The 11,930-nt window shown below is 37.1% G+C and overlaps 1 long non-coding RNA gene across 1 annotated transcript; it reads right to left on the minus strand.

The window, feature by feature from the left end:
• Positions 1–1,465: 1,465 nt before the first annotated feature.
• LOC118722179 lies at positions 1,466–5,996 on the minus strand. Its single transcript, XR_004988922.1, has 3 exons — positions 5,936–5,996; positions 3,547–3,549; positions 1,466–1,590 (listed from the first exon to the last, which is right to left on the minus strand). It is a non-coding gene; the product is annotated as an uncharacterized LOC118722179 (long non-coding RNA).
• Between the last annotated feature and the right edge of the window lie 5,934 nt (positions 5,997–11,930).

Consider the following 11,930-nt stretch of genomic DNA (forward strand, 5'->3'; position numbering starts at 1 on the left):
AAGCAAAGGACTGAAACCTAGAATACTCTATCCAACAAGACTTTCAATCAAAATTTAATGGAAAATCAGGAGCTTTGCAAACAAACAAACAAAAAAAAAGCAAAAGGAGTTTATTACTACCAAGCCAGCAATGTAATAAATACTAAAGAAAATGCTGTAAAAATAAGAAATAGAAAGGAAGGACCATAAAGGACAGAAATTGCTACAAACAAGTACATATAACAATAACATTAAATTTAAATGGATTAAATGCTCTAATCAAAAGACATTGAGTGACTGACTGGATAAGAAAACATGACTATATATATATATATATATATATATATATATATATATATATATATATATATATATATATATGCTGTCTACATGAGACCCACCTTAGAACAAGGGACTTACATAGACTGAAAGTGAAGACATGAAAAAATAACTTTCAGGCAAATATAAATGAAGAAAAAGCTGGGGTAGCAATACTTGTCTCTGACAAAATAGACCTCATAGTGAAGACCATAACAAGAGACAAATCAATACAACAAGAGGAGACTATACATATATATATATATATATTCAATACAGGAGCTCCCACATACATTAAAAAGAAAAAACTTCTGGAGAATAGCATGTTATTAAACAATAATTAGGTTACCAAATAGATCAAAGAAGAAACTAAAAACAACCTGAAAATGAAAGACAATGAAAACAGAACAATCCAAAATCTATGGGACACAGTGAAAGCAGCCGTGAAAGGGAAGTTCATAGCTCTACAGGCCTCCTACAATAAACAACAATACATGGTAGGAAAATGTCTAACTCAAAAACTTAAAGAATTAGAAAGAGAGCAACAAGAAAAGCCCAGAGTTAGCAGAAGAAAGGAGATAATAAAGATCAATGCAGAAATAATTGACTTAGAGACAAAAATAAATAAATAAATAAATAAATAAATAAATAAATCCAAGAGCTGGTTCTTTGAAAGGATAAAAAATATATATATTTATGGCCGAAACCAGTTTGGCTCAGTGGATAGAGCGTCGGTCTGCAGACTACAAGGTCCCAGGTTCAATTCCAGTCAAGGGGATGTACCTTGGTTGCAGGCACATCCTTAGTAGGGGTGGTGCAAGAGGCAGCTGATTGACGATTCTCTCTCATCAATGTTTCTAACTCTCTATCTCTCTCTCTTCCTCTCAGTAAAAAATCAATACAATATATTAAAAATATATATACTTATGAACCTCTATCCTGGCTCACCAAAAAACAAATGGATAAGACCCAAATAAACAAAATCAGAAGTGAAAGAAAAGAAATAACAACAGACTCCATAGAAATACAAAATATTATTTAAAAAATGTTACGCACAACTTTATTCTAACAAACTGGACAACCTGGAGGAAATGGATATATTCTTAGAAAAACACAACCTTCTAAAACTCAATCAGGAAGAATCCAAAAATTTCAATAGGCCAATAACTATGGAAGAAACTGAAGCAGTCATCAAAAAGCTTCCAGCAAACAAAAGTTTGGGGCCAGACGGCTTCGCAGGGGAGTTTTACCAAACATTCAAGAAAGAACTAAAACTTATACTCCTCAGACTATCTCAAAAAATTCAATAGGGTGACTTATGGACAGAAAGATGGTGGCTGGCAGGATGGAGGTGAAGGGGAGGAATGGAGTGAGTGAGGGAATGAAAAGAGAGTGTGTAAATGTAGTGTGTGTGTGTGTGTGTGTGTGTGTGTGTGTGTGTATAAGGGACAGTTATATCCCACAGGAACAGCAGGGGCTGTCAGACCAGGTTCTCTTGGACAAGGAGAGCCTCCTAACACTGTAGGCACTCCCAGGGCTCAGACATGGAGCCCATGATATCTTGAAGGGGACAGTGGCCTTTTCTAGGGACTCATCAGCACCACTACCCAGAAAGAACTTTGACACTGTCCTCAACCAGCAGACACTACAGCCAAAATCCTGCTACCCCAGCCACAGACCCATGGACCCTGGGGCTTCCACATGCAAACATGTACTTTCCTGCAGCAGTAAATGCTTCTTCCCCCTTCCCCAAAGGCAGAATTCCAGACACCACATTCACGCGTTTTCAGTGCACAGGACACACCACTCTATAGGCAGTGCCTGGGAGCCACTGGGAGTCGCTGATGGGTTTGATTCTGCAGGGTCCTCTGGGGAGCTGCTGTGAGCCCCTGCTGGTTTTGAACGTGCTGCCCACAGTAGAAAAATTTAATTCCCTCTTCCTGTATTACTTCCCACAAGCAGCCCAGCTGCATAACTACAGTGCCAGGGCCTCTCAAAGGGCATCAGAGCTCTGGTTCAGCAAACACACTTCTACAGTCACACGCATTTCCAACAGGCAGGCAACCTGAGCACATATATCCACAGGGCTCTTATAGGAGATGCTGTGAATCCTCACTGTGAGTGATCTTGGACAAATAGGGATGCACTCCCCCTGGCAGTATAAATTCTGAATTCACTCATCCTGGATACCTGCCCATAGACTCCTCAATTATGCAGCTTCAGTGCCAGGGCCTTTCAGAATGCTTCAGGGTCCCTTGCAGTCAAATGCACTGCAGGTAACCTTGTGAGCCACCACTGGGAGCATGTGCCTATCCACCACAGGTACAGGAGCAAAAGCTGAGTCTTACCACCCCACAAGTACAGTACTCTGGACACTGCAGTCATGCCTTTCCAGAGTACAGGCCTCCTGAGACCAATCACCCCCAACAGAGAGTCTCTGGGTGCCATGGTGACTCCACTGGGCATGTGCAACTTCAATCAAGGGCACAGACAGCAAAAATTATACACACCCCTCCATGACTGCTGACTTCTAGACACCACAGTTGTACCTTTCCAGCTTACAGGCCTACATCAAGAGAACCCAAGTAGCTCAAGTAGGGAGCTACACTAGATTAACAAGCTCAGGGGACCTGATAGATCACACCAGTAGCACCATCCCCCAAAGAACCTGGGTAGCAAATCAATTGGACCTACAATTAAAACATTATAAAAAAATTTAAAAAAATAATAATAAAAAAACATGGGGGGGGGGGGGAATCCCCAAAGGAAAGAAAAAGAGATAGCACCAGAAGGGAGTTAAATGAAATTGAGGCTAGCAACATATCAGAGAAAGAATTCAGAGTAATGGTTATATGGATGTTTAAATGGCTGGATGACAAATACACACAACTCAATGACAAATACACATAATTCAATGAAAATTATAAGGAGCTGAATGATAATGTCACCAACATGAAAAGGAACCCAGAGGAGATGAAGAACGATATAGTTGCAAAAAATAACACAATGGAAGGCTTAAACTGTAGACTAGAAGAGGCTGAGGACCACATCAGCCAATTAGAAGACAAAGTAGGAAAAAACACACAAACACAGCAGCAACTAGAAAGAAGACTTAAAAAGCAAGGGGCGAGCCTTAGGAAACTGTGAGACAACACAAAAATGAAACAACATTAGCATAATAGGGATACAAGAAGGAGAGGAAGAGAAGCAAAATATAGAAAACCTGTTTGAAGAAATAATGATGAAAACTCCCTGATATTGGTAAGGAAAAAAAAAAACAAAAAAACAAAAAAAAAAACTATGCAATTCCAAGAAGCGCATAGAATCCCAAACAAGATGAACCATAAAAAACCAACACCAAGACACATCATAATTAAATTGGAAAACACCAAAGACAAATTAAGAATCTTAAAGGCTGCTAGAGAGAGACAGAAAACTATCTACAATGGATCTCTTATTAGAATATCAATGGATCACTCAACAGAAACACACCAGGACAAGAGAAAATAGAATGAAATATACAAAGTGAAACAAAGCAAGGCACTGAATCCAAGAATACTATACCCAGCAACTCTATCATTCAAAATCAAAGGTGGAATCAGGAGCTTCACAGTCAAAAAAGGGCTAAGAGAGTTTATTACCAACAAGCCAGCAATGCAATAAATGCTAAGGGGACTGCTGTATACAGAAGAAACAGAAAGAGAAGAAGAACCATAAACAGTAAGAACAAAAAAATGACAACAAACAAGTACTTACCAATAATAACATTAAATATAAATGGAATAAATGCACATCCAAAAAGACACAGAATAGGTGAATGGATAAGAAAACATGACCCATATATTTGTTGTCTGCAAGAGACCCACCTCAAAACAAAGGATTTACACAGACTGAGAGTGAAGGAATGGAAAAACATTTTTCAGGCAATTGGAAATTAGAAAAAAGCTGGAGTTGTGATACTTATATCTGATAAAATAGACCTCAAAAAAGGGCATAACAAGAGATAAGGAAGGCCACTACATAATACTAAAGGGAGCAACTCAACAAGAAGATATAACTCTGGTAAACATATATGCACCCAATACAGAAACACCCAGATATAATACATAAAACAACTTCTGGATGACATCAAGGGAGATATCAATAGCAATACATTCATAATAGAGAACTTTAATACCCCAATGATTAGTTGGATAAATCAACTAATCAAAAAATCAGCAAGGAAATAGCAATCCTAAATGACTCACTAGAGCACATGTGTCAAACACAAGGCCTGCGGGCCAAATCCGTCCCACCAGGCCTTGCAATGTGGCCCGCACCGCGCTGTCATCACTGCACTCCACTGCATTTCCATCACAATGACAGTTTATGACTGTTCAGTAAACCATTCGGCCCACGATTTAGGCCGGATTTTAGATTTTGGCCCCTTCTCTGATTGAGTTCGACACCCCTACACTAGAGCATATAAATATAATTGACATTTTAGAATATTTCACCCCAGAGCTACAGAATATACATTCTTCTCCGGTGCACCTGGAACATTTTCAAAGATAGACCACATATTAGGACATAGGCAAATTCTTCTCAAATACAAGAAGATACAAATCATAACAAGCATCTTCTTAGACTATAATGGCATAAAACTAGAAATCAACTACAATAAAAACAATGAAAAAATATCAAACACTTGGAGGCTAAATAGCTGCTATTAAAAAACGACTAAGTTACCAAAGAGACCAAAGAAGAAATTAAAAGCATCCTGGAAACAAATTACAATGAAAACAAAACAATCCAAAATCTGTGGGACACAATGAATGTATTCCTGACAGGGAATTTTATAGCTCTATGAGCCTACTTCACAAAACTAGAAAAAATGGTAATAAGTTATCTAACCTTGCAACATAAAAACTAGAAAAACAGCAACAGGAAAATCCCACAGTAATCAGAAGGAAGGAGATAATAAAGATCAGAGCAGAAATAAATAGAGACCCCCCCAAAATACATAAGATCAAAAAAACCAAGAGCTGCCCTAACCGGTTTTGCTCAGTGGATAGAGCATTGGCCTGTAAACTCAAGGGTCTCAGGTATGATTCCGGTCAAGGGCTTGTACCTTGGTTGTGGGCACATCCTCTGTAGGAAATGTGCAGGAGGCAGCTGATTGATGTTTCTCTCTCCTCGATGTTTCTCTCTCTATCCCTCTCCCTTCTTCTCTGTAAAAAAATTCAATAAAAAAACAACAACAAAAACCAAGAGCTGGTTCTTTGAAAGACAAACAAGATTGATGAACATCTATCAAGGTTTACCAACAAACAAACAAAGTGGGCCCAAATAAACAAAATCAGAAATGAAAGATGTGATGTAAAAACTGACCACACAGATTTACAAAGGATTATTTTAAAAAATACTATGAACAACTCTACTCCAACACACTGGACAACCTCGATGAAATGGACACATTCTGAGAAAAATACAAGCTTCAAATACTCAATCAGGAAGATTCAAAAAACCTGAATGGGCCAAAACTACTGTTGAAATTGAAACAGTAATCACAAGGCTTCCGGCAAACAAAAGCCCTGGCTTCACAGGGAGTTTTACCAAACATTCAAAGAATGAAAACAAATCCTTCTCAGACTATCACAAAAAATTCAAGAAGAAGGAACACTTCCAAGCTCATTCTATGAAACCAGCATCAACCTAATACCAAAACCAGATAAAGATAACACAATGAAAGAGAATTACTGGCCAATATCCCTCATGAACATAGATGCCAAAACCTTCAACAAAATTCTAGCAAATCAGATCCAGCAGTACATCAGAAAGATCATACACTATGACCAAGTAGGCTTTATCCCAGGGATGCAAGGATGGTACAATATTTGCAAATCAATAAATGTGATACATTACATAAACAAAGTGAGAGACAAAAATCACATAATCATCAATTGATGCAGAAAAGGCATTTAACAAAATCCAACACCCTTTTCTGACAAAAACGCTCAGCAAAGTGGAATAGAGGGATAATATCTCAACATAATAAAAGCCTTATATGACAAACAAACAGCCAACATCATACTTAATGGGCAAAAACTAAACCCGTTTTGGATAAGAACAAAAATAAGACAGGGATGCCTGCTTTCACCACTACTGTTCAACATAGTACTGGAAGGGCTAGCCACAGCAATCAGACAAGAAGAAGAAATAAAGGACATCCAAATTGGAAGAGAAGAAATAAAATTGTCAGTTATCACAGATGACATGATACAGTACATAGAAAACCCTATAGACTCCATCAAAAAAATTATTACATCTAATAAATGAATTTAGCAATGTAGCAGGATACAAAATTAACACCAAGAAATATATGGCATTTCTATACACCAACAGTGAACTTACAGAAAGAAAGACTAAGAAAACAATCCCATTTACCATCACACCAGAAATATTAAGATATCTAGGAATAAACTTAAATAAGGAGATAAAAGACCTCTATTCAGAAAACTATAGAATTGAAAAAAAGAGATAGAGGAAGACATAAATAGATGGAAGAGCATACCGTATTCATGGATTGGTAGAATCAACATCATTAAATTGTCCAAACTACCCCAAAAAACTATAGATTCAATGCACTTCCCATTAAAATAGCAAGAGCATATTTCACAGACCTAGAACAAACTCTCCAAAAATTCATCTGGTATAAAAAAAAAATAGAATAGCTGCAGCAATTCTGGGAAACAAGAGCAACGTAGGGGAAATCTCAATACCAGCTATCAAGTATTACAAAGACACTGTTCTCAAAACTGCCTGGTATTGGCATAAGAACTGACATATAGACCAATGGAATAGAATAGAGAACCCAGAAATCAACCCAAACCACTAAGCTCAATTAATATTTGACCAAAAAAGGCATGAACATACAATGGAGTCAAGAGAGTCTCTTCAATATATGGTGTTGGGAAATTGGGACAGATACATGCAAAAAATGAAACTGAAACACCAACTTACACCATACACAAATATTAACTCAAAATGGACCAACAACTTAAATGTAAGACAGGAAACTAAAAACATTAGAGGAATCCACAGACAGAAAAATCTCAGATATTATATAATATATGCTGAAGCAATTTCTTCACTGATAATGCTTCTCGGGCAATAAAAACTAGAGAAAATAAACAAATGGGGCTACATCAAAACAAAAAGCTTCTGCACAGCAAAAGAAACCATCAAAAAAATAAGAAGAAAGCCCGCTGCATGGGAGAACATACTTGCCAATATTATCTCCTATAAGGGTTTAATCTCCAACATTTAAAGGGAACTCATACAACTTAAAAGGAAGATAAACAATCCAATCAAAAATGGGCAATAGACCTAAACAGATATTTTTACAAAGAGGAGATAAGAAAGTCCGAGAGACATATGAAAACATGCTCAGTTACTAATCATCCAAGAGATGCAAATCAAAATGACAATGCGGTACCATCTCACACCATCTCAGAGAAGCATAGAGCAGACTGTCAAATTACAATGGGAAGGCTGGGGAGGGGAGATAAAAACATCATCTCACACCTATCAGAATGGCTAACATCAACAAATCAACAAACAACAAGTGCTGGCTAGGATGTGGAGAAAAAGGAACCATTGTGCACTGCTGGTGGGAACGAAGACTGGTGCAGCCACTGTGGAGAACAGTATGGAGTTTCCTCATAAAACTAAAAATGGAACTCCCATTTGACCCTATGACTCCACTTTTAGTAATATATTTCAAGAAACTAGAAGCAGCAGTCAGAAAGGATATATGCACCCCTATGTTCATAGCAGCACAATTTACAATTGCTAAGATTTGGAATCAGGGCAATGCCCACCAGCAGATGACTGGATCAGAAAAATATGGTACATCTACACAATGGAATACTATGCTGCTTTAAAAAAGAAGGAATTATTACCATTTGCAGTAGCATGGATGGAACTGGAAAGCATTATGCTAACCTAAATAAGCCAGTCAGTGAAAGATAAACACCACATGCTCTCACTCATTTAGGGCTAATAAAGAACATTATAACCTGATGAATAAGAAGATAGATACAGAGGCAGACAAGCATCAAACAGACTGTCAAATTACAGCTGGGGAGGTAATAGATCAACCAAAGAACTTGTATGCATGAATAGAAGCATAACCAATGGATGCAAGACATTGGGGGGGTAAGTGCATGTATGGGAGTGGGGTGGGGTAGGGCAATGAAGAGATATGGACACATGTAATACCTTAATCAATAAAAAATGAAACTAGATCAACAACTTACACCATACACAAAAATAAACTCAAAATGGACAAAGGACTTTAATGTACAGTAAGACAGGAAACCATAAAAGTTTTACAAGACTCCATAGGCAGCAAAATTGAAGACATATGTCATAGCAATATCTTTACAGACAGATTCTAGGGCAAGAGAGACTAAGGAGAAAATAAACAAATGAGACTACATAAAAATAAAAAGCTTCTGCACAGCATAAGAAACAATCAACAAAACAACAAGAAAGCCCACTGCAGCCCTAACCAGTTTGGTTCAGTGGATAGAGCATCGGCCTGCAGACTCAAGAATCCCAGGTTTGATTCCAGTCAAGGGCGTGTACCTTGGTTGTGGGCACATCCCCAGTAGGAGGTGTGCAGGAGGAGCTGATCGATGTTTCTCTCTCATTGATGTTTCTAACTCTCTGTTCCTCTCTGTAAAAAATAAATAAATAAATAAATAAAATAAAAAAAAATTTAAAGAAAGAAAGAAAGCCCACTGCATGTGAGAACATATATGATAATGTTATAATGTTATCTCCAATTAGGGTTTAATCTCCAACATTTATAGGTAACTCATACAAATTAACAAAAGGAATATAATCCAATCAAAATAGTCAAAGGATCTAAATAGACACTTTTTGAAAGAGACATTCGGAAAGCCAAAAGACATATGAAAACATGCTCAAAGTCACTAATCATTCTAGAGATGCAAATCAAACAACAATGAGGTACCACCACACACCTGTCAGAATGACTGTCATTAACAAATCAACAAATGACAAATGCTGGCAAGGATGTAGAGAAAAAGGAACCCTTGTGCACTGTTGGTGGGAACGCAGACTGGTGCAGCCATTGTGGAAAAGAGTATGGCGTTTCCTCAAAAATTTAAAAATGGAACTGCCATTTTCCACTTCTATGAATATATCCTAAGAAAACAGAAACACCAATCAGAAAGGATATGTGTACCCCTATTTCATAGCAGTACAATTTACAATAGCTAAGATTTGGAGACAGCCTAAATGCCCATCATCAGATGAGTGGATTAGAAAATTATGGTACATCTACATAATGGAATACTAAGATGCTATTAAAAAAAAAGAATTCTCATCACTTGCAGCAGCATGAATAGAACTGGAAAGCATTATGCTAAAAGTAATAAGCCAATCAGTGAAAGAGAAATACCACATGATCTCATTCATTTGTGGAATATAAAGAATATTATAACTTATGAACAAAAATAGATACAGAGGCAAAGAAACATTGAACATACTGTCAAACTACAGCGAGAAGGCTGGAGAGGGTTGGGAGAGGAGTTAAGAGATCAACTGAAGGACTTGTATGCATGCATATAAGCATATCCAATGGATGTAAGACACTGGGGTGTGGGGGGTGAGGACATGTGCCAGAGGGTAGGAGAGGCTGGTGAAAGGTCAATCAGGAGAAAAAGGAGACATATATACTACTATTTTTAATATTTTTTAAAAAGTAATTAAATTTAAAAAATTAAAAATAATAAAAACAAACATAAAAAATAAATAAAATATAAAATCATAGAAACAGTCAAATGTTATTATTACACTAAGTCAAACTAATTTCTAAGTCTTTTGAGTAAACCCTTATTGTATGCTTCCATATAAACTTGAAAGAATTCACAAATGAAAGCAAAAATATTGGTTATCATATTGAAATAGCAGTGCCTGACACTGCTGCATTTATTTCGCTGCCTTCTTCTGAGGTTGTGTTTTGTTGTAATCATTGTTATTATTATTATTATTATTATTATTATTATTAAATTTATTGGGGTGACATTGGTCAATATGAACATATAGGTTTCAGGTGTGGGTTTTATGTTACAAAATCTGTATATTGCACCATGAGACCACCAACCAAATTCAAATCTTCTCCATCCACTATATATTAGGACCCCCTCTGCCTCCACACTGCTGTTTGTGTTCACAAGTTTCAGAATTATATCCCACATGTGAGTGAAATCATGTTTCTTAGCTTTTTCTGACTGACTTATTTGACTTAGCATAGTATTCTCAAGGTCTATCCATGTTGCTGCAAATGGCGCTATTTCATCCTTTCTTATGGCCAAATAGTATTCCATTGTGTATATAGACCACATCTTCTTTATCCAGTCCTCTATCACAGGGTACTTAAGTTGTTTCCATGTCTTGCTCACCATGGATAAAGCTGTAATGAATATACGGGTGCATATATATTTGCATATAAATGATTCTGAGTTTTTTGGTTATATACCCAGGAGAGGGGTTGGTAGCCCTATTTTTTTTCTTTTTAATTGTTTAAAGTATTACATATAGTAGTACATATATCTCCTCCCCCCCCCCCCCCATTCTTAATTCCTTTAAAAATCGCCAGGCTGCTTTTCATAATGATTATACCAGCCTACATTCCCACCAGCAGTGAGTGAGGGTTCCCTTTTTTCCCACAAGCTTTCCAACACTTGTTAATGCTTATCTTATTAATAATGGCCATTGTAATAGGAGTGAGGTGGTATGTCATTGTAGTTTTGATATGCAATTTCCTAGTGGCCATCGAGGTTGAACATCTTTTCATATATCTATTGGCTGTTCGTATGTCTTCTTGGGAGAGGTGTATTTTCAGGCCCTTTTTCCATTTTTGGATTGGGTTGCTTGGTGTTGAGTTTTATGAGTTCTTTATATATTTTGAAAATTAAACCTTTGTCTTGTCGGGACTTATGTTTGTAAATATCGTCTCCCATCTGGTTATTTGCCTTTTTGTTCTTTGATTTTTGTTGTTGTTTGTTTGTTTGTTTTTTTAAAATATATTTTATTGATTTTTTACAGAGAGGAAGAGAGAGGGATAGAAAGTTAGAAACGTCGATGAGAGAGAATCATCGATCAGCTGCCTCTTGCACACCCCCTACTGGGGATATGCCCACAACTAAGGTACATGCCCTTGACTGGAATCGAACCCGGGACCTTTCAGTCCACAAGCCGATGCTCTATCCACTGAGCCAAACCAGTTTCGGCTGCCTTTTTGTTTTGTTATAAGTCTCGTTTACTATGCAGAAGCTTCTTCATTTGATATAGTCACATTCACTTATTTTTGCTTTTATTTCCCTTGCCTTTGGGGTCATAAAATGCTCTCTACTACCAAGGTCCATAAGTTTGTTACCTACATTTTCTTCCATGTAACTTATTTTTTTTTGGGGGGGGGGGTCTTATAGTTAAGTCTTTGATACATTTTGAATTAATTTTCATACATGGGGACAAACTGTAATTCAGTTTAATTTGCATGTGGCTTTCCAGTTTTCACAGCACCATTTATTGAATACACTATTTTTACTTCATTGTGT

This window comes from Pipistrellus kuhlii, unplaced genomic scaffold (assembly GCF_014108245.1).
Source record: "Pipistrellus kuhlii isolate mPipKuh1 unplaced genomic scaffold, mPipKuh1.p scaffold_m20_p_19, whole genome shotgun sequence".
NCBI classification, from domain to species: domain Eukaryota; kingdom Metazoa; phylum Chordata; class Mammalia; order Chiroptera; family Vespertilionidae; genus Pipistrellus; species Pipistrellus kuhlii.